The sequence below is a fragment of the Aquarana catesbeiana genome, linkage group LG06 (assembly GCF_042186555.1).
Source record: "Aquarana catesbeiana isolate 2022-GZ linkage group LG06, ASM4218655v1, whole genome shotgun sequence".
Lineage (NCBI taxonomy): Eukaryota > Metazoa > Chordata > Amphibia > Anura > Ranidae > Aquarana > Aquarana catesbeiana.
In genome coordinates this window covers 341,685,366-341,711,818 of record NC_133329.1, presented here as the reverse complement: position 1 = coordinate 341,711,818, position 26,453 = coordinate 341,685,366, and the positions used below count along the sequence as shown (strand labels likewise).

Here is a 26,453-nt window from a genome sequence, read left to right as displayed (position 1 = left end):
ATCTCCGCAATGGGGACACAGATAGCTATAAATCCTGAGTTACTAACACCTACAAAATCAGAAAAACATGTTTTGACTGGAGTTCCACTTTAAAGCTGAAATCCAAGATACAAACATTTCCTAAATACAATAGGCATATGTATTTTTACTTGAATCTGTGTATCCTATCCTAATGATCCTAATCCAGAATGTAAATACTCCTGTACTTTGCTTGTGTTCAGAAGCTTCCTGTAATAAAGACCAGTCATTGCTGCTCTCCATACTTGTGCAGGGTGGCTGGTCTTCTATCTGCCCCCTTCTGTAGTTTTCTTCTGGCAGCCTTAAGTGGGTGAGACCTGCAGGGTCCCCTCAACAGCTCTGCTTGCTGTACAGGATATGTGCAGCATAGTAATGATGATAGTGCTATTTTTGCAAGGCAATATATGGGTTTGCAAAGGAACTTGGTGCACACAAAGTACATTTATATCCTTTGTGGATATTGAGGAAAACACCTAAGTGAACGTTTCTGTGCCTGGGATTCAATGTTTTATTTTATTTATTACAGGTACTTATATAGTGGGGTCAATTTACACAGCGCTTTACACATATGTATTGTACATTCACATCAGTCCCTATACAAGTAAACCTTGCGAGCAACCTAAAGTGAATCAAATTGTATTCTGTAGTGTCAACAGAAGGCACTGCTCACATTCCCATATTTTGTGCAAAACCAATAAATTAAATGCGCCCTTTTCCTGATAAACTCTGCCCCCTGAGGCAAAAGAAATGTTGAGATCAGGCTGAACTAGTAGGGTGGGCCCACATCCCAATAACATGGAACAACTAGAAAAAAATTCCTCGTTATGGGACTTTAATGGCCCTATTGATTGATACATCAATCACAGTATGTAGAATCAAAAAATGAAAAAAGTAGTATAAAATATATAGAATTGTATTTAAAAATCAGATGAAAGATGACAGGAATGGTGGCTGATCAACATGTGCATGAACATGGCAACAAAGATGTAATACTCAAAGGTCCAGGACTGCCGTGATGTAGGTACCACAACAGAAGTCCATGGACCACACCCAAACTCTGCCCCCTGAGGAAGCCAAGTGGCGTAACGCATAGGGGAGGGGCAAAATGAATGGTACGGCGAGTGCACCCAGCGGGAGGATCTGCCCACTGGTGGCTGGTGTCACAGAGGCAATGCACTGCATATTTTATTTAGCAATGTCAGAGTGGTGCACTTCAAACACCCTGATAATGTGAGTATTCTTTTTAGCACTTTATCAAAGACCATTTGGATTTTAAAACAATATAAGCACTATTGGAGATCATTTGTTTTTTGCATATGTTATTATGGTGAGAAACAGCGGAACTTGGAAGGAGGAAAAGGGAATCAGAAGATCTTTACATATTAGTCCCGTTGTGATAAAAAAATGAGTGTTGACCAAACTTAATTGTGAGGTCACTGGCATTAAGGTGAGAACACACCCAAAAGCGGAGTACAAGTGGGATATTATCACCAGCTGCATTATACTGAGCACTTTAATGAAGTACACAGAGGAGTGGTGACCACCAGCACAACAATAAGGAATCGGACTCTTTATATTGCATCTGAAGGACTGCACAGTTATATATATATATATATTATATATCTCAGTTATATATATATATATATATATATATATATATATATATATATATATATATATATATATATATATATATACATATAGTAATTTGCAAGCTTAATTCATACCAGAAGCATGCTTGTAATTCAAAGCACTCTTATATCAAAGCAAATTTTCTCATAAGAAATAATGGAAACTCAGATAATTTGTTCCACAACCATGTTCCACAACCATTTATTCATATAAAATTGATCAAAATATGAGCAAAAGCTCAATATTAATACTGTATAATACTCTAGTAGGAATACTGTACTGTGCTGTACCTCTGTGTTGAAAAAAAAGAAGAATCACAGTTTTAATGTAAAAAAAAAATAAGATCTACAATCACAAGAGTCTGGAGCTCATCCATGTAAAGCTGCTGTGTATATTACAGTAAAGCCACTGGTCTACAGTATGCAGCGCTATATGGTGCCAGAAATTGGGGGTGATGGTGGCTCCCAGTGCTTCCTTGAGAACTCAGAGACACTCAGGAACTGTTGACATCACTTCTGGGTGCTCCGAACGCGCGCTACGTCTGGGAGTGTCTCTGGGTGTCTCCGACAGCTTCACTGTGTGTACACAGCGGCTTTACATGGATGAACACCAGACTCCTTAACATTGTGAGTGTAATTCTTTTGTCCTTACAGTAAAACTACTGCTCATATATCAAGACAGCACTCGTATATCTAGGTAAATTTAAAAAAAAAAACGCTTGTACACCGCGTTACTCGTATACTAAGGTATTTTCAACCAGAAGGAGGCTGTTTATTTATGTGTGTGTGTGTGTGGGGGGGGGGGGGGGGGGGGGCGGCTTTCTTGCTGCCCCCCTCCAACGTGCCGCCCTAGGCCTGGGTCTAGTTGGCCTAGGCCAGGATACAGCGTTGACTCAGAACATACGCCGCGCACTGCATCAAACTGGTCTGCATGGCTGTCGTCCCAGAAGGAAGCCTCTTCTAAAGATGATGCACAAGAATGAAGAGGGGGCACAATATGGGCCCACTTGTTTGAGAGTGTGGCCATCCCACTCCTAGAAAGGTTAGTTAGTGAAGTTAAATAAGATGTAGGGCATAGGGGAAGGATACTGCCCCTTTAAGGGCAGGAGAAGCAGGTTGCTGGCAGGATCCAATAGGAACCCTAGGAAGGTTCTGGAATTACAGGGAGGCTATATAAGGAGGTTATTCAGGGGATTCCCCCTCTTCCGGTAACCAGCAAAGAAGACAGGAGCCCTTACCAGAATGGAGTCCCTTGTCAGGCAGCTCTTAGAAAAAGCAGGCAGTGAAGGCAGAGAGGTTTGGCTTCGCCGCTGCCTGGAGCTTATGGACAGAAGAGAGGAAAAGCCGGGCAGCAGTGGAGCGGGTGTTTTACCTGAAGAAGAAGTGAGAACGCAGCTTCGGATTTCGGGGCTGAGAGGAGTCGCGCTTGCTCAGCATGAGCGAGCCAGGAGAAGCACGCTGCCGGAGCGGAGCCGACAGGCTACGGAAGTAGCCGAAGAGATTCCGGAGCCGAGCAGAGCCGAAGAACATGTCGGCGGCGTTGTATGCCGTAGCCGCCGAGCTGGTAAGAAGAGGCGGACTCTTTCCCCGTCGCCGGCAGCAAGAGGAGGATGGAGGGACCACAAGAGCCAGCCAGCCAGCGCAGCAGCAAGGGGGCGGATGCCTGCCCGGTGCCCCCCCGGACAGCTTGAAGCAGCAACGTGACACTCCCCAGGTAGAGGTGTCTCACGGTGTGCAGGTTGGGCAGGAGCTATAAGTCCCAGACCCCATGGTGCTGCTGGAGGAGAGTCAGCAAGCGGTAGTTCAGCCTCCAGCAGCGGGTGAGTTGTCACAAATAAACGTTTTATCTGGTTTGGTGGGGTCACTGTCATCTTTAGTACAGTCTCTTTCTGGTATGTCTGTCCCTGCTGTTGCTCCTAATATGTCTGCTCTACCTCCTGCTACTTCTATTACTGTTCCACCTGTTGTTTTGCATAATACCCAATACGATGTCTGTGTTCGCAATAGTGTGGACCCAGGCTACAGCCGTATTAAACCCAAAAATGTTTGCCTTCTTTCCTTCTACTTTCACCTGGTGATCTGGCCAGTAACACACCTACTGTATTAGGGTGAGTAATGGAGAACAGTGGGCGCCTTTGGACGGCAGCATTGTTTATCTAGTGGGAAGAGAGTGTTAGATGCATAAGAAGATTTAGACACACTAATGCAGCGTACACACGACTGGACTTTCTGGGAAACTAGGTCCGATGGTCTTCCCGACAGACTTCCTGCGGACTTTCTGAATGGACGCACTTGCCTACACATGACCGGACTTTCCGGCAGACTAGGTCCGCCGGCCTTCCCGACGGACTTACGATGGAGTTATAGCGGACTTTCCGAATGAACGGACTTGCCCACACACAGACAAGTCCATTCATTTTGAACGTGACTTGGGTACGGCAGGACTAGAAAGGAAGTCAATCTCGCCGCTTTTATCGGCGAGATTGACACCTCGCAAGCCCCGTCGCGGGGCATACCAGGCCCTTAGGTCTGGTATGGATTTTAAGGGGAACCCCCTAAGCCGAAAAGACGGTGTGGGGTCCCCCCCCCCCAAAATCCATACCAGACCCCTATCTGAGCACGCAGCCCGGATGGTCAGGAAAGGAGGTGGGGACGAGCGAGCACCCCCCCTCCTGAACCGTACCAGGCCGTAACAGGCCGCATGCCCTCAACATGAGGGGGTGGGTGCTTTGGGGGAGGGGGGCGCCCTCTGGCAAACTGTACACCTGTCCAGTGTGTTGTTTTTTATTGACACTTTTTCCCTAGGTGAATGGGTTCCAATAAGCCCCCTGCCTGCAGACCCCGACAACCAACGGCCAGGGTTGTCAGGAAGAGGCCCTTGTCCTCGTCAACATGGGGACAAGGTGCTTTGGAGTGGAGGGGCCGCAGGGCGCCCCCCTCCCCCAAAGCACCCACCGCCCCATGTTGAGGGCATGCGGTCTGGTACAGTTCAGGTGGGGGGGGGGGGCGCTCGCTCACTCGTCCCCACCCCCTTTCCTGACTGGCTGGGCTGCGTACTCGGATAGGGGTCTGGTATGGATTTTGGGGGGGACCCCACGCTGTTTTTTTGGCGTAGGGGGTTCCGCTTAAAATCCATACCAGACCTAAGGGCCTGGTATGCCCCACGCTCGCCACAATAGGAAAATTTGTTTTTCCTATTGCAGCGAGTGCGAGATGTAGTACCCTGCCCTTGCGTCGTATCTGGTCCGTCATACAGACGAATGGGCTTTCCGGCGGAGTTACGACGTAAAGATTTGACGCAAGTTTCAAATCTAAGTCGGATTTCCGACCGAAGCGGTCCATCGGAAGTCCGATGCAGCCCACACACGGTCGGATTGTCTGCCGGATTCGGTCCGTTGGACCAGTCCGGTCGGAAAGTCCACCCGTGTGTACGCGGCATAACAAATTGAAGCTAATCTCCAGCTAACACTTTATAAGCAGTTACAGCAAAAAAATTTTTTTTCCTTTTGGGATAAAGGTTTTACATAAATAAGTAAAAGCTGGTCATTGTAAGCATCCCTGTCAGTGGTTAATGGTTTGTCTCAACACTAACTGCTACATCTATAGGGCAGCTTGTTCTGTTGAAAAACAACAGACTTACTGACTGTATCACCCGGTGAAAATAAAACAAAGAAAGTTTAAAGAAAGAAAACTAAGACAACATCTAAGAATTGGTAATCTGCAATATAATAAATATTTGCTTTTGGGTTTAATGCTGCTTTAAATCTAAATGGGTTATAATAACTGCTTACAGATACACACATGTACTATATGAGATTTCTAGATTAGAAAGGTTTTAAATTTGTGAAATACGTTTTTATTTTTTATATAATGTATTTATATTTTATATTGTATTTCTAAATGGTAAATGTGATTGTAGCAGCTGCTGTTCTGTCTTTTGCCAGAGGGTGGCAGAAGTTCCCTTCTATGAAGAAATTCTTTAGTATTTTTCTTATGATTTGCTCATTTGTATGGCTGAGCAGCTTGACACTACTAAATACTGTAGCATTACTGAAACGTAACCTGGGTGGACTTCACCGCCTGTCCATTGACTCATATAATTGTACGTTGCATGGGTTAGTCATACAATTAACATTTTCTCTAAATTGCATGTCCTTGTTCCTGAATCCACTTCCAAGAGGGGAATGAACAGCGGAACTGATGATTCAAAACATTTTTTGTGTTTAACACTTTCCTACTAAAAAATGGCAAGATAATGTATATACACTATATTACCAAAAGTATTTGGACACCTGCCTTTACACGCACATGAACTTTAATGGCATCCCAGTCTTAGTCCGTATATAGTTGCCAACATTGTAAAAAAATTCACATTACAATTAGGGGGCGAGGCATGCACTTGTGGGTGTGGCATAGGGAAAAACTTAAAATGCGGGACGCTTAGCGCTCCAAAAATGGGCGTGGTTTACACGGAATAGTGGGTGTGGCTTAAATGGGCATGGCTCAAAGGGGTGTGGTTAGAGTCTAAGATGAATGAGGGATGGAGAGGGAAAGGGGGGAGAGAGGGATGGAGGGACAGCAGCCCCAGATCCTACACCACAATAGAAATATGTGTATTCCAGAGTCTAACAATCAGCAGATAAAGATACTCCAAACACCTGGTTTTAGCGCTTCAATCACCCCAGCACCATGGTTGTTATGGTGTCAGGATGATTGAAGCGCATTATTTCTATTATTACATTGTAATATAAAATTAAATCATTTAACTCACCATAATGCAGAATCAGTGGGAGCCTGACAGCGTGTCAACTGCCACCGTCGCCTGCCACCAGATACCATCAGGTGCCCCCAGCAGAGTCCGTCCTTACATCAGGTGCCCCCAGCGGAGTCAGTCCTTACATCAGGTGCCCCCAGCAGAGTCCGTCTTTACATCAGGTGCCCCCAGCAGAGTCCGTCCTTACATCAGGTGCCCCCAGCGGAGTCCGTCCTTACATCAGGTGCCCCCAGCGGAGTCCGTCCTTACATCAGGTGCCCCCAGCGGAGTCCGTCCTTACATCAGGTGCCCCCATCAGCGGAGCCTTCCTCACATCTGTGTCCCCATCAGCGGAGCCCCTCCTTACATCTGTGTCCCCAGCGGAGCCCCTCCATACATCCGTGTCCCCATCAGCGAAGCCCCTCCTTACATCTGTGTCCCCAGCGGAGTCCGTCCTTAAATCTGTGTCCCCAGCGGAGTCCGTCATTTATTAAAGTGTTTATACCAGTGACCATACACGCTTTGACAAATGAACGATTTATTTTCTGATCAATCTTTCCTGATAGGAATAATCAATCGATAGTTGACAACACAGACAATTGATATGCCACACATGGGGAAGTGGAACTTGATCGACAGCTGGAAGATACGATTAACGATAAGTTATTGATAATTTCTCTTTTTCCACTAGGCAACCTCATAATCCTGTCAATCGAAATGCAATCAAATTATTGACCAAATAATTTCTGCGGACTGATGCAAAATGATAGTTAATTTGATCATTCATTTTTCATCCTGGCTGATTAACCCAATTTAATCAAATCTGATCTAAACTGCATCTAAATCAATCGGAGGGATTCAATCAGTTTTTGGTTTGATCACTTTGAATGATCAAATAATAGATTTGAAGTGTGTAAAAGTTGTCACTGACCTTTAAGTTGTCCCTCTTGGGCACATTGGAGTTGCCCCCACCTCTGCTGCTCCTTCTGACATATATCACCTGCCTCTTGCTGGGCACCTCTTCTGCTCTCCTGCCGTGCCCCTCTATGAAGATGCCAGGTTCTCTTGGTTGGACTTTAAGCAGCAGACCAGCCTATGGTCAGGACTTTATTCTGAGCTCAGCCATGAAGTGGGTGCAGAGGAAAAATTGCCAGGCACAGGACCAGGAGGCGCAGGGTGCGGGTTTTCCATCGCATTCTCACCTCCCTGGCCAGCATGGTCCTCTTGGTGCTGCCAGGTCAATGCATGAAGGTAGCACACAGGACCCCCACGATCTTAAATCAGTGTCCCCAGGGCCAGTGGAGGGTTGGCTGCAGTGCAGCTACATCTCCTCTCGTTCCTCGTGTTCAGTGGAGAGGGGAGGGGCCGATCCATGCAGCTAACCCCAGATGGAGAATTGTGAAGAGAGAAGCTGATTCATTGGCTGCACAGACCGGCCCCTCCCCTCTACACTGAACATGAGGAACGAGAGGAGATGTAGCGGAACACAAGGGGAAAGGGCTCTCGCATCGGCGCCGGCGGCCATTTTGTTGGAGCCAGGAGCCAGAACTGCTGCAGAACCAAACATTCACGTTTTTTCATGGACAAAAGGCAAAATCCCAAATCGGGACGGCCTCTGATCAAGACGAGGGTCCCGAAATCGGGATTGTCTCGGTAAAATCAGGACTATTGGCAACTATGTCCGTAGGGTTCAATATTGAGTTGGCCCACCCGTTACAGCTACAACAGTTTCAACTCTTCTAGAAAGGCTGTCCACAAGGTTTAGGAGTGTGTCTATGGGAATGTTTGACCATTCTTCCAGAAGCACATTTGTGAGGTCAGGCACTGATGTGGATGAGAAGGCCTGGCTCGTAGTCTCCACTCTAATTAATCCCAAAGGTGTTCTATCAGGTTGAGGTCAGGACTCTGTGCAGGCCAGTCAAGTTCCTCTACCCCAAACTCGCTCATCTATGTCTTTATAGACCTTGCTTTGTGCACTGGTGCGCAGTCATGTTGGAACAGAAAGGGGACATCTCCAAACTGATCCCACAATGTTGGGAGCATGAAATTGTCCAAAATGTCTTGGTATGCTGACACCTTCACTGAAACGAAGGGACCAAGCCCAATCCTGAAAAACAACCCCAAACCATAATCCCCCCTCCACCAAATGATTTGGACCAGTGCACAAAGCAAGGTCAATAAAGACATGGATGAGTGAGTTTGGGGTGCAGGAATCTAACTGGCCTGCACAGAGTCCTGACCTCAACGCGATAGAACACTTTTGTGATGAATCAGAGCGCAGACTGTGAGCCAGACATTCTCTACAACATCAGTGCCTGACCTCACAAATGCACTTCTGGAAGAATGGTCAAACATTCCCATAGATACACTCCTAAACCTTGTGGACAGCCTTCCCAGAAGAGTTGAAGCTGTTATAGCTGCAAATGGTGGGCCAACTCAATATTGAACCCTACGGACTAAAACTGGGATGCCATAAAAGTTCATGTGCGTGTAAAGGCAGGTGCCCCAATACGTTTGGTAATATAGTGTACGTACAGTATCTCACAAAAGTGAGTACACCCTCACATTTTTGTAAATATTTGATCATATCTTTTCATGTGACAACACTGAAACAACGACACTTTGCTACAATGTAAAGTAGTGAGTGTACAGCTTGTATAACAGTGTAATTTGCTGCCCCTCAAAATAACTCAACACACAGCCATTTATGTCTAAACCGCTGGCAACAAAAGTGAGCACACCCTTAGGTGAAAATGTCCAAATTGGGCCCAACTGGGCCCAATGGTTCCATCAAGGTAGTGAGGAAGTGAAATCCCCATTTTAAGCCCTTAGAAAGCCTGAAGGCGGTGATTGGTTTTTGGGGTCCTGTACACGGCTAGGCTACCAAAAAGTCTCACATGTGGTATCCCCGTACTCAGGAGAGGCATCAGAATGTATTTTGGGGTGTATTTTCACATATGCCATGGCATGGTTGAGCAATATATCATTTAGTGACAACTTTGTACAAAAAAAAAAAAGTTTGTAATTTTCCCGAAACTTGTGGCAGAATATAAAATATTTCATGGACTCAACATGCCTATCAGCAAATATCTTGGGGTGTCTGCTTTCCAAAAAGGAGTCATGGGGGGGGGGGGTTGAACTGCACAACATTAGAAGCTTATGTCACACATCACCCACTCTTCTAACCACTTGAAGACAAAGCCCTTTCTGACACTTTTTGTTCACACGAGAAAATATTATTTTTTTGCTTGAAAATTACTTTGAACCTCCAAACATTAAAATGCTGGGTGTTGCAATTTTTTTTTTCACACAGTATTTGCTTAGCAATTTTTCATGCGCAATTTCTTTGAAAAAAAAAAACACTTTTTCAATTTTAATGCACTAAAACTATATTGCCCAAATGTTTGATGAAATAAAAAAGATGATCTTATGCTGAGTACATGGATACCAAACACGACATGCTTTAAAATTGTGCATAAACATGGAGCGGCGACAAACTATATACATTTTTAAAATCCTTTAAAAGCCTTTACAGGTTACCACTTTAGATTTACAGAGGGTGTCTACTGCTAAAATTACTGCCCTTGATCTGATGTTTGCGGTGATACCTCACATGCATGGTGCAATTGCTGTTTACATACCACATGAGACCAACACTTGCATTCGCCTTTGCATGTGAGCACAGGGGGACAGGGGTGCTTTTTTTTTTTATTATTTCTTTTTTTATTTATTTTTAAACTGTTCCTTTCTCTCTTTTTTATCATTTTTATTGTTATCTCAGGGAATGTAAATATCCCCTGTGATAGCAATAGGTATTGACCGGTACTCTTTTTTTGAAAAAATTGGGGTCTATTAGACCCTAGATCTCTCCGCTGCCCTCAAAGCATCTGACCACACCAAGATCGGTGTGATAAAATGCTTTCTCAATTTCCCAATGACGCTGTTTATATCAAGTCATGAAATGCTCGTAGCTTCTGGTTTCTTAGGCCATAGAGATGATTGGAGCCGTTCTGGTCTCTGATCAGCTCTATGGTCAGTTGGCGGAACCACCAGCTGCATTCTCGGGTTCCCTGGTGGGACAGGAGAGCCCAAGAAAACCATGAAAGATGGCGGGAGGGGGGGGGGAACTAATTAGCCGCTAAGATTGCTTTTACATAAAAGCCGACCAATGGCTGAAAAGAATTATACCAAGATGATACCTAAACCTGCAGGCATCATTCCGGTATGCTGCAGCTGAATAGCGTAACTGAAAAGCAAACAATGGTAACAATAAAACATTAACTCAATAAAACAACTTATTTTTTTTATCACAATCTGTGCTTAAAAAATATATGCCAAAGCATGGGGGCAATCTGCCCCTAATGTTAGGAGCAAATAGCCCCTCCACCCCTGCCTCCATGCTTCTGCATATACAGTATGCTCTTTTTTTTTTAACTGTGGTGATGAAATCACCTCCTACAGTGCTAGAGTCACAGCTTTACGTATCGTGGGAGCAAATACTGTTGCTGTCAGAATAAATAAACCCATACTGCAGCTGAATGGCATACCTGTTAAGCAAATAATGGTTAACAATAAAACAAAGTAACATTACAGTATAACAGAAAGACATACCATACCTACAAAGCAAATACAATAAAACACAGTAAAAATAAAACCTTACAATTCTAAAATACAGTAACAATAGAGAGAGAATAATAGCGAGAAAACAACTGATATAGAACAATAGAGAGCGAACAATAGAACGGACAATAGAGAGCGAACATAAGAGAGAGAACAATAGAGAGGGAAGAAAAATAAAACAACAACTCTTTTTGGCGTTTTTATTTTAAATTTTTTTTTTGCACTTTTATATAAACTGTAAACTAATCAGATTAGGGTCTCTCAAAATGTGATGGCCATCTCATCTTTCGAGACCCTGTGTAAGTGTGCCCTAAGACTGTGTAGTGCTGTACCCTACGCTAATACTCCACTAGTGTATGGTAGCGTTTGAAAAAGTCACTGATGCAGAGACCAGGTTGGTCAGGACAGGAGGGACAATAAAAGCTGGTGTCACGCCTAAATCCGCGTTTTCTGCAGACACAACATCTTCTTTGGTGTGTTCCTTGGGTAGGGGTACCAGGGAGGACATACAGAAAATGCTTCTCATGCAGCCGGCTCACTGCATTTACATTGTGAAGTTGGTGCACAGCACCGTCTGGAAACAGAAGGGCTGTGATGATCTCTTCCTGGAATTTTAGGAAGGATCCAGTTCATCCTGAAGCTCTGTATAGCACATAAGCGTTCAGCAGAGCCAATTGGAATAAATATACAGACACTTTTTTGTACCAGCCCTTGGCCTTACGGGCAATTAAAGCGGAGGTCCACACAAAAAATGGAACTTCCGCTTTTCGGAACCCTCCCCCCCTCCGGTGTCACATTTGGCTACTTTCATGGGGGGGGGGGGTGCAGATACCTGTATAAGACAGGTATTTGCACCCATTTCTGGGCATAGACCCCCGCAGAATCTGCGGTGGTCTATGCCAATTCCCATCCCCCCTGCTGTCTGCTGGGAGACACACGAGTCCCAGAGACAGCAGGGACCATTCAGACTGCGCAGTGTGACTCGCGCATGCGCAGTAGGGAACCAGGAAGTGAAGCCGCAAATTTGGCTTACCTCCACTTTAAGTATGTCGCCAACATCTGGTCATTGAGGTTCACCCCTCCCATGTTAAGGTTGTATTCGTAGACACAGAGGGGTTTCTCCCCAATACCAGTCGCCGTTGGAATTTCGACTGTCGTATCTGCGTGAAGTGAGGACAGAACGTAAACATTCCATGTATCCCTCCACTTCACTGCAAGCAAATTATTACATCTCAAGCAGGCTCTCTCCCCCCGTCTAAGTCAGGACTCTACAAGCCGTGATAAGATCGCATAGTGCCACATGCGCCAATTCCACAATCAAAAAGGTGACTAGAAAGTGGCACGCTTGTGTAATAATTGTCCATGTACGAGTGGTACACCTTTCCGAATAAGGGTGACACCAAGTCCCACACAATCTTACCAGCGCTCACTATGTAGTCAGGGCTGGCTCCATGTGACTATCTCTTCCCTCGTAAACCATAAAACTATATGTATAGCCTGTGGCCCTGTCACAGAGCTTATACATCTTGACCCCATATCTGGCACGCTTGCTGGTAAGATACTGTTTGATAGACAAGCGGCCAGAAAATGTTATCAGGGGCTCATCAATGCAGACAACTTGATCAGGAGTAAACAAGGCTGCAAACTGTTGGTTGAAGTGGTTTACGAGGGGCCGAATTTTGTAGATCCGATCAACCCCTTCCTTACCGCCCGAACTATAGCCGAAAGACAGCTGGGAAGGGCGTACATGGATATCTTCCCGGGATCGTGCTGCCCGTGTGCCCCCTTCAGACTCAGCTAATCACAGATTGGGGTAAAGGGTCAATCACAGCGGCCCTTTACCACATGATCAGCTGTGTCCAGTGACAGCTGATCATGGAAGTAAACACAAGCCAGTTATCAGCTTTTCTTTCCTCACGCAGACATCATGAGTAGAGATGAAGAAAAACGATAACTGGCTTATGTTAAAGGGACATTGGCACTGATTATCAGTGCCCTGATTATCAGTGCAGTCCCAACAGTGCCCACCAGTGCTACCAATCAGTGCCTATCAGTGCCTCCTCATCAGTGTCACCTTTCAGTGCTGCCTATCAGTGCCCTTCAGTGCCACCTATCAGTGCAGCCTCATCAGTGACTCCTTATCAGTGCCCACCAGTGCCACCTCATCAGTGGCCATCAATGCCACCTATCAGTGCCACCTATTAGTGTCCATCAGTGCCTCCTCATCAGTGTCGTCTCATCAGTGCCCATCAGTGCAGCCCATAAGTGCCCATCAGTGCAGCCTCATCAGTGCACAGTGAAAAATTACCTGTTTGCAAAATTTTATAACAGACTATGAAAAATGTTTGTTTTTTTTCTTTTTAATTTCCTGTCTTTTTTAGTTTGTTTAGAAAAAAAAAAACACCCAGTGGTGATTTCATTCCACCAAAAGAAAGCTCTATTTGGGTGAAAAAAATGATAAATACTTCATATGGGTACAGTGTAGCATGACCACGCAATTGTTATTCAAAGTGTGACAGCGCTGAAAGCTGAAAATTGGACTGGGCAGGAAGAGGGTAAAAGTGACCAGTAGGCAAGTGGTAGAACCTACAAGTGCTTTTTTTACCACTACCATTCCTTTATACAGGCTTTTGAAATTTACAAATGCAGCAATTTAGAAATTGGACAAAAAGGTTTAGCCCTGGGGGAACACTTTTTGAATGATAAAAAGTGCATTTTATATAGATCAGAGCAAAATGAGGGACAGATGAGGAGGAAAGAGGGACAGAAGGACTTTGTTCTTCTGTCCCTCAAAATCAGGGACAGTCCCTCAAAATCAGGAACAGTTGGGAGCTATGCCCTATTGCCCCCTCAAAATAACATCACCCTCTTCTGGATCCTGCAAGAGCCGCCATTGGACAGCCAATATGGATTGTCCACATCAAGGAGGCAGTGATCCTGAAGAAGGACCCTACCAAAGGGTCCAGAAAGGCAGTAAACACAACTTTAAGTAAGTAAATTTACACTTTCTTGTCCACAACATTTTTAACTTAGCACAATGAGGTTGCTTTAAACATAGAAGCATAGAAGAACCATGGTAGAAAAAAAAAAAAAAAACGAATATAAAAGGAGTTTGACCTGCCTTTAACAAAAATAGTAGCTCTGTGTTGTTCGAGTTACAACCAAAATACTACATATTCGTCTGTTATTTGCGCTGTTCAAAATGCTAATTCTGTATGACATTAAATTGTATGTTCTGACCTTGCCTTCTCTCCCCTTTCCAAATTTACATATATGACATCAGGCCTGTGAATACCAGTGCCCAGGACGGTGCTGCAAGAGTGTGTAATGTATTTTGCTGGTGGATATTTTCCTCCCTGGCTGCAGCATGGCCTCATTATCATATCGCAAGATGCAGCATTTGATTGAAGCAGTGAAGCAGACATGCATGTGGCTATTTGTCAAGCCAGAGAAAAGGGCACCAGAAGCTAGAGTCACTTAATGGAAATTCTGCTTGTGTTTCTTACTAATAGCCTTACTGTCATTTTTCACACATAGTTTTGTACTCAGTGTGTCACTAAATTATAGGCCACTTCCATCCGTACAAATGTGTTTGCTATACATTAACAGCTGTTTACCTTTTTAAGGTAATTTGAAAAATATACTCCAGTTGAACAAGCAAAATACTTTTATAATTGCGTCATTTTTCACTCCGAGAGTACAATTTGCTGCTGTACTCTCTTACTCTAGTCTCTGGCATGCTATATTGATGCTACACAAGTTGACTCACGAATTGATTTAAAATAGCAGTAAAAAGGTTTGATGTGAGTCACGTGTTTGACTTTTCATGTCCGTATACAGACCCAGAATGGCAACAAGGCAAATCTGGGATTTGCCAGAAGGCCAGCCTGCTAGAGAGCTTGTTCACACCAGATGCACTTGAACCCACAGGTATTAAAGTGTACCGTGCCTTTAAAAAGTATTCATACCCCTAGAAATTTTCCACATTTTGTCATGTTACAACCAACATATTTTATTGGGATTTTATGTGATAGACCAACACAAAGTGGCACATAATTATGAAGTGGAAGGAAAATGATAAATGGTTTTTAAAATTTTTTACAAATATCTGAAAAGTGTGGTGTGCATTTGTATTCCGCCCCTTTTACTCTGATACTCCTAGCTAAAATCTAGTGGAACCAATTGCCTTCAGAAGTCACCTAATTAGTAAATAGAGTCCACCTGTGTGTAATTTAATCTCAATATAAATACAGCTGTTATGTGAAGCCCTCAGAGGTTTGTTAGAGAACCTTAGTGAACAAACAGCATCATAAAGGCCAAGGAACACACCAGACAGATCAGGGATAAAATTGTGGAAAGGTTTAAAGCAGGGTTAGGTTATAAAAAATTATCCCAGCTTTGAACATCGTACGGAGCACTGTTCATTCCATCATCTGAAAATGGAAAGATTATGGCACAACTGCAAACCTACCAAGACGTGGTCGTCCACCTAAACTGACAGGCCAGGCAAGGAGAGCATTAACCTCCCTGGCGGTATTCCCGAGTGTGGCTCGGGATGAATTTTCTTTACCAAAAGTGGTAACCCCGAGCCACACTCGGGATTGCTACGCAGTATCCTGGGAAAGTTATTTACCTTGTTCCCAGGATCCTGCGATGTCTCCCTGCAGTTTCCGTGGGTTGTGTACTCCACCTGATTCATCACTGTGCCGAGCTCTGTTCCCTGCGAGCATCGCGACGCATGGAGATGGAGCCCAGCGCCAGATTCAAAAAGTGCAAATAACAAAACACATACAGTAAACTGTAATCTTACAGATTACATTACTGTATCAAATCATTTCACATCTCTTTTGTTCCTAATGCTTTGTCCAGTGCCCTGCATGCAGTTTTATATTACAGTATATATACTGTTCTTTCTGCCTAGAAACTTGAGAATGTGCATGGCTAACCAAAAAGTGTCCCTTTACGTCAAAAGTGGTTTTAGACCAGATAGAAAACAGCGATAGTTAATTAGAATTACTTGCAGAATTGAGCGATAGTGATTCGTGGGGAAATTCGTCATCAAACACTGAAAGTAACGAAAGCGACAATTCTGCTACTAAGCAAGTTCAATTACATTATGGAATACATTTTATTATTATTATTATTATATTATTATTTGTTATAATTATGTATAGTTATTTATTATATTATATTATATATTATAATTTATGATTTCATGTTTCAAACTTTATCATGCCCGGGATGTCTACTAGACTCTTGTTTGGACAGATTTAAGTGAGTTATTCCTAGGAATTACAGGCCTACAATATAAAATGCCAAATTTCCATGCAAAACATGTACTGGTTTGAGCCGCAAAAAAAATCTGACATAATCATACCGCTGGGGAGGTTAATCAGAGAAGCAGCCAAGAGGCCCATAGTAACTCTGGAGGAGCTGCAGAGATCCACAGCTCAGGTGGGAGAATCTGTCCACAGGAAAATTATTAGTCACGCACTCCACAAATCTGGCCTTTATGGAAGAGTGGCAAGAAGAAAGCCATTGTTGAAAGAAAGCCATTAGAGAAGCAATTTGCGAGAAGCCATGTGGGGGACACAGCAAACATGTGGAAGAAGGTGCTCTGGTCAGATGAAACCAAAATTTAACATTTCGATGTAAAAGCAAATTGCTATGTGTGGCAAAAAACTAACACTGCACATCCCACTGAACACACCATCCCCACTGTGAAACAGAACACCGGCCGGAGAAGGATTGGGGTCAGCGAAACATCAGCAGGAGGAGCCTCTAGTCCGTACATCATCAGTGCTGTGGGGACGCATACCCAGCCCCCCAGCCAATATCCAGAGCATTCTCTTATGCGATGGGGCATTCTAGGGATTCAAGCCACTCCATGTGAATCCGGATGTGCACTTTAATTCGCTAAAGATAGTTATATTCAATATTATGCTATGGTTGGTCTTCTCTCCTATGCACTGCTGAGATCCTGAGTCCTTATCTGAGTCCCACGATGCCAGGGGTATTTGGAGAATATATGCAACCATTCAATCTACACATGTCTAGACGATCTTCCCACACAAGCAAAGGCCTTGGCTGGGCTATAGCCATCTGCCTGGTTTTGCTTGCCATCTGGTAAGCAAGTTTTTTATAAGGTGGTTGCACTTTTTCGTTGATCAGGCTCACTTGGGTGTTTGTTTAGATCTGAATTTGAACTGTCACTTTATAACATACCGACACCTACAAGCAATTGTTTGGATCTAACCTTTAAACAGCACAGCTTCTCTTTCCCATATTTGTTTTGTGTATATCTCGCAATAAGCTGCTGCTCCTTGGACTTCTTGCTTTTTTTCTTTTTAATCAATTAATTGTCATTATTATATACCTACTAAGCGTGTTTTTTCATTTTTATTATTGTGAAACATGGTGGTGGCAGCATCATGTTGTGGGGATGCTTTTCTTCAGCAGGGACAGGGAAGCTGGTCAGAGTTGATGGGAAGATGGATGAAGCCAAATACAGGGCAATCTTAGAAGAAAACCTGTTAGAGTCTGCAAAAGACTTCAGACTGGGGCGAAGGTTGACTTTCCATCAGGACAACACTCCTAAACATACAGCCAGAGCTACAATGGAATGGTTTAGATCAAAGCATATTCATTTGTTAGAATGGCCCAGTTGAAGTCCAGACCTAAGTCCAACTGAGAATCTGTGCCAAGACTTGAAAATTGCTGTTCACAGACACTCTACATCCAATCTGACAGACCTTGAGCTATTTTGCAAGGAAGAATGAGCAAACATTTCACTTTCTAGATGTGCAAAACTGGTAGAGACATCCCCAAAAGACTTGCAGCTGTAATTGCAGTGAAAGGTGGTTCTTCAAAGTATTGACTCAGGGGGGCTGAATACAAATGCACGCCACACTTTTCAGATATTTATTTGTAAAAAAATTTGAAAACCATTTGTCATTTTCCTTCCACTTCACAATTATGTGCCACTTTGTGTTGGTCTATCACATAAAATTCCAATAAAATACATTTACCTTTTTGGTTGTAACATGACAAAATGTGGAAAATTTCAAGGGGTATGAATACTTTTTCAAGGCACTGTAAGTGTAGGCAGATATAAAAAAAACTCTTACAGCTTACCCTGACTCACCTTTCCTCTCCCAGCCTGCATGTTGCTGTGATGGGAAAACAGAAACGTGATCGAAGTATAAAATAGTAAACAAAATGACATATGATTATGATAGGTATATTTTACATTTACATTTTTAACAAAAAAGGAGTGTTCCTTTAAGTGAAAACCCAAGACACTGCAGATTTTATGCAATGCTTATGTTTGCATTTCATCTAATTAAAAGTGTTGATAGAAAAAAACGGTATAAATTAAAATAAACTAGATTTGATTTTTGCCCAAAGCTTTTTTCTTTAGCAAGGCTAATCTTGACTTAATTCTAGGATACATGTATATTGAAAATAGCTCCCGGTTAAGTAAACAAGAGAGTTAAAAATGCCTAAATACGTAGGCACTTATGTAACGCTGTAGTTCAGAATTTAGTAGTTGATCATATTAATATGAGGAGGAATTTTCCATTTACTCTTAAAGAAAGAGCTTTCGTTGTCTTTGTAATAGAGGATGAACGTATAGTGCAACTTTTACACGTCCACCTAATCAATATATATCTCAAAATATGACAGAAATATGACCAGCTGGCCATGGAAAAGTTTGCTAACAGTGAGTCCCCTTAGAATTGCCTACCTGCACGAAAGAATGAAAGGCATAAACAGATTGGAAGTCAGAGAGTACTCGCAAACACTTTCAAAAATTAAATTCATCTAAAATTTTTGTTTGTCACCATTGTACTGTACTTCATAGAAGATCACTTTTTTAAGCCAGATTCATGCTATTAGTTATGCATTTAAACCTAAACACAAAAACGTAATAATTACAGGTCACTAGTCCTTAAAAGAGGAATGTGTATTAGTTTTCTTCAAGCATTTTTTTGGTAATCCTGCAAACTATACTATTCCTGTACAGGATTGGCTATGCTTGCTTTCTCCACTGTATCTACTGTATAGAGGGAGCCATGGTTGCCACCTAGGCTGAACTACTAACATGTCTTCTGCCCTTTATTCCCCTTACATGAAGGTTTAGGGTTAGTAGAATAGTAGTAGTACACATAGGGAAGGTAAGCATCTTTCCTGATCTCCCTAAGCAACCCAGAGAGGCCACACATGATAAGACACAGATAGCTGAGCAAGTAATCTGCAGTCAGGTAAGAGGCCCTCAACTGTCAGAACTGAGCCGAGCAGGAGCCCAATAGCAGGCAGTTACTTCTGAAGACCCAGCTACTTTGAAGATCAGCTCCCCACTTACTACCTGAGTTATTGGGTTCCTCTGTGTCCTCCCCTGGGATCCCTCAAGCTGTTTTACCATGTTTTACCAGAGCTACACTGGACTTCACTGAAAGGGAAGCTATTTATGAGGATAAGTGCAAGTATCTGTGTTCCAAGCTGTTTTATTAAAATAGCGCTTTATAGTAGAGTCTTTTATAGAGACTATCCTTCACAGCCATGTTACCCTGATTGAGCCACAAAGACAATGCTGTCTATGGTTATATAGCTTTCATAATCTGTTTTTCAATATTCTGTAATGTATGCATGTTCTTTGCCATTCTGACCCAGTTTTGCATTTTTGATGCTAACTTTATATTTGTTTCATAACTCCCTTTTGGTCATTTAGTAGGTTGCTTATCCTGTTACAGCAGTTTACAGAAGAAAGATAACATGGCTTTTTATTTCAGTTCAGCTCACAGGAAGTAACAAGGTCAAAAAGTATTTTCTGTACTTGCTGAAAATGTTTTAAACTGAAAAAGAAGACGAATATCGCCAACACATTAGGAACTTACAAGCTGTGATATATTACATTTTTGTTAAGTTAAGTTGGGTTAAGTTATCCTTTAAATTGAATTTGTGTTGTCCAGTGAGCTTATATGCCTAAATGTGCTGGCCTGCATGCCATGTAAGAAATTACTTTTTATCCATGTTCTCCAAGTTTTGCTCTCAGGTGTTACCACAGAATGTCAGTGATGTCACAAAGGTGCACCAACATTGGGGGACTGTGAGACACTAGCAAAATACTTAGCAATAATCCTGGGAGGTTAGTGGGACACTTCTGACAAATAGGTGCCATACGCTCATTTTGAAATACTTTGGATAATGAAAAAAGGAAAGAAAAAAAAGGCTATGTGAACCCGTATCAGATTTATTAATGAACTATTGTGCATTTTTTTTTCATTAACAGTTGAGAGATCATTGACGTCTTTGTACTGTGGAGTAAGATCAATGAATCTTCCTTCATAAATAAGAATGTTCAACTTGTAAAAGACGTATTGCAGTTAAAAGCAGTGCTGAAGCTTGTTAAATGCTTGATGAAGCCCAACACCAGCATCAGCTGAGAAAGAAAACTGACTGTGTTTCAGGCTACCTACCCTGGGTGTAAGGACAAACTCAGAATTTACCACTAGTAGAACTCAAGGTGGCTGGGGCATGTCACATATCCCAGGAGCCTTTATAGTGTTTAATCCACAAAGGAGGGGGGGCGGGTTTAGTGCCCGTCATCGGGAGGCCCTCCAGCTAATCTTGGAAGAGCCAGCAGACCTCTTGATGACATCACAAAAACACGGCGGTGAGGACTCGAGCGGTGGCAGAAGAGGTTCTCAGCAGGACACTGCTGGTACCACTGGGTGAGTATCTAAACTTAGCAGGACACACCCACCTGGTAAGCTGGGGGAGGGGGGATGAAAATCCACTTTAAGGATATGTTTTTATTAAGTTTTTAATAAAGCAATATTATATTACTGAATTGTATTTTATGTTTATATCCTTTCCACATTGAGAAAATCTATGGAGATGCAGTTGGAATGATGGAAAGGTATCCTCTGTGAAATAATTGTTTATTCATATTCAGATGGGTTTTTTTCACCTATGAGAGATCTGAAGGTAATGCTGGAAATGTGCATCTGACCTTTATAATGAGCTGGTGATTGAGCCTTTCTGAAGATGGTGGGGGATGACACAGTTGAAGCCCATTTGATGTGAATTGCAGAACACATCATGATGTGTTCCTGACATCCGTTCCTGGACACATACACTGCCCTAAATGTTAGCACCACTTGGTGCACCATCTAGCCACAGCAGCTTTCAGCCTCTCATAATGTTTTACTTACTGCATGCAGAGTGGCTGGACAGTGCACCTATGCCTTCTATCCACGCAAAAACACCGGAATCTTATGCACAGGGGCTAAATGCCCAGTGTGTATGGGGCCTTTTTGTTTAGTGAATGAAATAGTTACAGAAAGATTGTAGACTTTGCAACATAGTATATTATTTGTAGTTATATTTTAGCTCCATATGTGAATATAATAGTCTCCCTGTTGTACTCTCCTTCTCCTCAGTGCTACCACCTGCAGACTCTCTGCTTCATGCAGCTCTTCTGCCCTTTTCCAGGGTCCATGTGAGCCCAGGGTGTCAAACAAGGACACCTCCTGGGGCTTTGTCATCCAGCCAGGCCTAGCTCATAGGAGAGTGCTGCTGACAATGGCACTCACGTCACTATGCAACATTCAGGACTGCCCACCCCCAGAAAAGATCAGAACAGGAACCAGACATCACATTCCATGGTAGATTTTTTACAAAATTTAAGTGGATGGGGAAGAGGTCCAAGGATCTGTTAAAAGACTGTTAAAAGCACATTTAAAGCTGCAGTCAACATTCCAATTAAGGTCTGTATTCAGCACTAATACAATGGAGCTGAAGGGTGATTTAACATCTACCTCCATCTTCTGTTCTACTTCATTAAATATTAAAGGTTTGTCCTCTTTGTTTAAAAAATGTTGTTGAGCGCAATACTTATTTCAGCCTTACTCCAGCACTGCCCTCCGTGTCATCCTCGCTTCGGGGACTGTCACCTCTAGGTTGAATGACATAGAATCATCCTGTTTTTTCTTGTGAGCCCAGGCTGTAAACGACACCCCCTAGGGCTCAGTGTCATCACACAGCTTGGCTTCACACTATACTTCTACTGAATACAGTGCTTACAAGTCAAATGTTGCAGCATGTGAGCATCCTATACAACAGCCTGTGCACCTATCAAACTGGCATTATGACTAAAATGTGTAAATTTAACATGCTGCTGACACAAAGGATAGCTTGGAAAAACACTTTTCCCATATGTGGTCAGGCTTTATTAGGTTCTTCCATGTGCATGCCTCTGTATTTACCGTACTTTAGGTTCAACTCTAACTACAGTGTTAAATGGGTACATTTTGCTAAAAGGGCAATTTAACATTCTAGGATTTTCCTTCTACTCCAGTCTGCTTAAATTTTTGCAGCGGTATGTCCATGTTTGAACTAAGTACATGTGCTACCAGTAATAAATTCAGGAATGTGCCAACAAAAGAAAGACAGCTTGGTAGGGTGCATCCAGTAAAGCCTTAACTATCTGTGACCAGGTCCCATAGCCATATCATTAGGGCACCTTCTAGTTCTTCAGAGTCCATCTTGAAGCAATTTCCAGCACTAAGATCTGTGCCACTGTAAAGCAAAAGAAGACAGCAGCTTAACATCAAACTGTTCCAGGTGCATCTTAGCTTTTATGCCCCTCCACTATGACCAGGTCAAGGTCCAGTTTGTCTTGCCAACAGATAAAAAACAAGAATATAAAGGATTCCCCATACAACTAAACTGTGAAAATCTCTTTCTTGGTTTATTAAACAGAACTGTATATGGTTTTAATGCATTTCACATTTACAAACACTGCTCTAAGCATCCTCTGGTTAATGTCCTCTGCCACGGATACTGTTATCAGTTCCTGAGAGAAACACTGACTGCAGCTGCTCTTTGTAGCTGCTGCCTGCAGTGCTGAACTGGTTAACAGCCATACCTGCAAGAGGCCTGCTGAGCAGAAAGTGTTCAGTAGACTGAGTCAGGCAGAACTGCACTGTGGGAACTGTAGTCCAGAAGAGAGAGAGAGACTCTACTGTAAACAATAGCTTTTGAACAGCTATCCCAGAGGAAGATTGCCACGAGGAGGAGAAATAGCTGCATTTTCTCAAGCTGTACAGGACACAGCCATGAGGGTGCCCAGAGAGTGCACATTGCTGTCCAGTGTGCACCACTACTTTTGCATAATGGCACCCTGAGTAGGATCCAGAGTGCTGAGTTTTGGACTTCTGACAGCCAGAGTCAGCTGGGTGCAGAGCAGAAAGTGAACTGATTGCTGTATGTGACCAGATGGTGAGCTACAATATCGCTGGAACTGGTAAGCTGCTGCTGTGGGGATTTAATATCTGCTGCTAGAGAGACTGAGCCCTTTAGGAACTGACAATACAGCCATCTAGTAGCCTTACTTCTCCCTTCAGGCTTGACTGGGACTATTCTCGTATGCACCAACAATACAACTGGGCCTCAGCTCTAGCCAGCTGAAGAGTTAGGACTAAAGACTGTTTCTTTACAGCTGCTTCATGTGCACGGCGTACAGCATGCAGAGCCTGCGTAATGATATTCCCAGGACCTGGGACCCATTGCCGCTGGGGGTTGTGTAAGTCACACTCATGCGCACTGACATATGCTGTAAGCATAGATAGTGTTCGGGTGATACCTTTAAGTGGACCTGAACTTAAAAGTGAAGATTTTATGTCATATTCTCCTGAATTCCTCCTGAAAAATATCAGTGCACCCAAGACAACCCTCTAAAACAATGCATTCTCCAAACCTATACATAGCAAATGCTCTATACCACATAGCATACTGTCTGTATTATTCTTCGTAAAGTGATATTAAAGTATTTGTTTTTTTTTTGTTTAAAAATAACAAGCATGTTATACTTGCCTGTTCTGTGCAATGGTTTTGCACAGAGCAGCCCATCCTAGCTTGTTTATTGGAAAGATCCGCAAAGGTAGATTATTCCCCGCAGAAGCTCTAGTTCATTCATGTGGAATAGCTTTCATTTATCTGTTCTGTTTGTATGCATGTTACTCGTGCATTGATAGTCACATAGGCTTCTGCTATGGAGCCTTAATATACTACAAATATTCTTCTGCTTATTTCTAATGCAACTTCCATATTTATATACTTTCCAGCATTTCCTGCTGGTTCACATAGTTGTCAGACTCTGAAGCCACCTGGTACATTGCGACTTCAACACGGCTTGCAAAACGACTTCTGTATAGAAGTCAATGCAAGCTGCTCAGAAGTCGCCCCAAAGTAGTACAGGAGCTAATGCTCACCCAGCTACTTTCCAATGAGAGCACTGTTATTGGCCACTGATGTGGATTCATTGGAAAGTAGGATGGCGGATCAGAGGCTTTTTTCTTCAGACTCTAAGGGGTTGATTTACTAAAGGCAAATACACTGTGTACCTTTCAAAGTGCAGTTGCACTCTGCAAGTGCAGTTTCTCCAGAGCTTAGTAAATGAGGTAAAGCTTCATTTTGCAAAGAATACCCAATCACATGCAAGGAAAATAAAAAAAAAAAACAGCATTTTTGCTTGCATGTGATTGGATGATAGAGGCCAGCAGAGCTTCTACTCATTTACTAAGCTCTGGAGCAACTGATCTTGCAGAGTGCAACTGCACAGTCTATTTGCCCTTAGTAGATCAACCCCTATGTATCAGTGTTTCCACGAAGATTTACACAACTTTTACCCAAGATTCACCCATTTTCCATAGGATTCAATTAAAAAAATAGGTGAATCAAGTGAGACAACACTGATAAACAGAACAAATTAGATTATAGCACACACATACAAAAATGACATTGAATCCTGCAAGGCTATTTAAATCACCTGAACATATTCAAAAATATTGGGATTTGGTCACACCATATGGCCATATAGTGCTAAGCCCACTACTGCGTCAAAGTACCCCATTATCATTGGGTCCTACATCAATCATAGAATGAAAGATCCTGCATCTCAACCATGGGAGACAAACTCCTCTTTATGGGAGAACTATAAGGACTCCTCCTATAATACAGGTGGACACTAATAGGAGGTAATGGCGGGGGGTGGGGTGCTCCAACCCAAAGGACCTCAAGTATGTTGTTTGAACACTGATAATCAGACCGGTTAGCTTTTGCTATCCACTATTTTTTTTTTAATTCAAACTCCAGGCATTTAGCCCTCCACCCTCCACCCCTTTAGACCCTATCTGGTATTTTTTTTTAAATCCCAATACCTACTTTTTTTCTTTAAGTTTTCTAGCAGGTCCGCTGACATCATGGCATTTTCCTCTCCTCCTCCTGACAGGCATTCTTCCTGGACAGAATGGCACTCATAATGATGTATGAGCACTGCTCAGTCCTCAGTACTGTGAGCCCAGCCTGTTTAATGACATGCCCCCTATGGGGCATGTAAACAACAGGCTAGGCTCACAGTAAATAGAGAAAATGACATTACTGTCATACTACCCAAAGAGAACAGCCAGTCCTGGACTGCAGAGAAAGCCAGGGACAGCACTGGAGTATGAAGAGGGTAAGTAACATGGGTCATTTTTTTAAACACAGGAAGTGGGGACTAAAATTGAACAAAATGAAACTGGCGTTACACTTTAAACTGGTTTCATGCTACAGTCCAAGAACACAGTTTTAGTGAAAAACACCAATAATGTCTGGGTAAAAATACTGAGCCTAAGAAGCATAAACTGGTTGGATTTAGTGATTTCATCAGCTGCTTATTTTGTCATAATAATCTGCTTTACTATTAGACTTCAGTCCTTCAAATCTTCTTGAAATGTTTACAAGATGCATACAGATATGAAGCAACCTGGCTGAGTTTCACATTGGGAAGATGGTCAATATTAATGCAATTAGTTAACAGCGCTCTGGAATTTGTCTTAGAAGTGGTCAAATCATGTGATCAAGCTGCCACCAAGCAACGTATCTGTGAGAGGCTTTCATTGTGGATCAGTGCTTATTGCTGCACAGCAGGAGGCTCCCATGCTGGAGTCCTAAAACTGTTTTACCCCAGGTTTATAATTCAAAACAAAAAAATATGCATAGTAAAGGAAACACGCTTTCCTGCTTCACCAGCGCTGTCTTGACAATCTCAGAGTCTTGTTTAGCTGTTAGCCTATTTTAATTTAATAGTTGAATAGTTTCAAGATTTGGGGTATAATCAGATTACACAGAGTTAGCAGACAAAATGACTTTGCTTCTAATTCCGTAACATAAAGACCAAGATTACATCTCAGCTTATTCTGTGCAAATACAAATTGTACATTTAAAGGAAGTCATGTTTCAGGAAAGACTGTCCATTCGAAGGAGCCTTGTGTCACATTAAAAGGTAACATTAAAGGAAGCTGACTTTGCAATCACTTTCAGATGAAATAGGATAGATCTACTTAAGGAATAATACATTGAATTGTGGCTACTAAATTGCTGTT

At 42.8% G+C, this 26,453-nt stretch overlaps 1 protein-coding gene across 5 annotated transcripts in view; it reads left to right on the top strand.

The window, feature by feature from the left end:
* MYO3B (myosin IIIB) overlaps nt 1-26,453 on the top strand; it is a 635,651-nt gene that overhangs the window by 299,278 nt on the left and 309,920 nt on the right. The window lies entirely within an intron of this gene.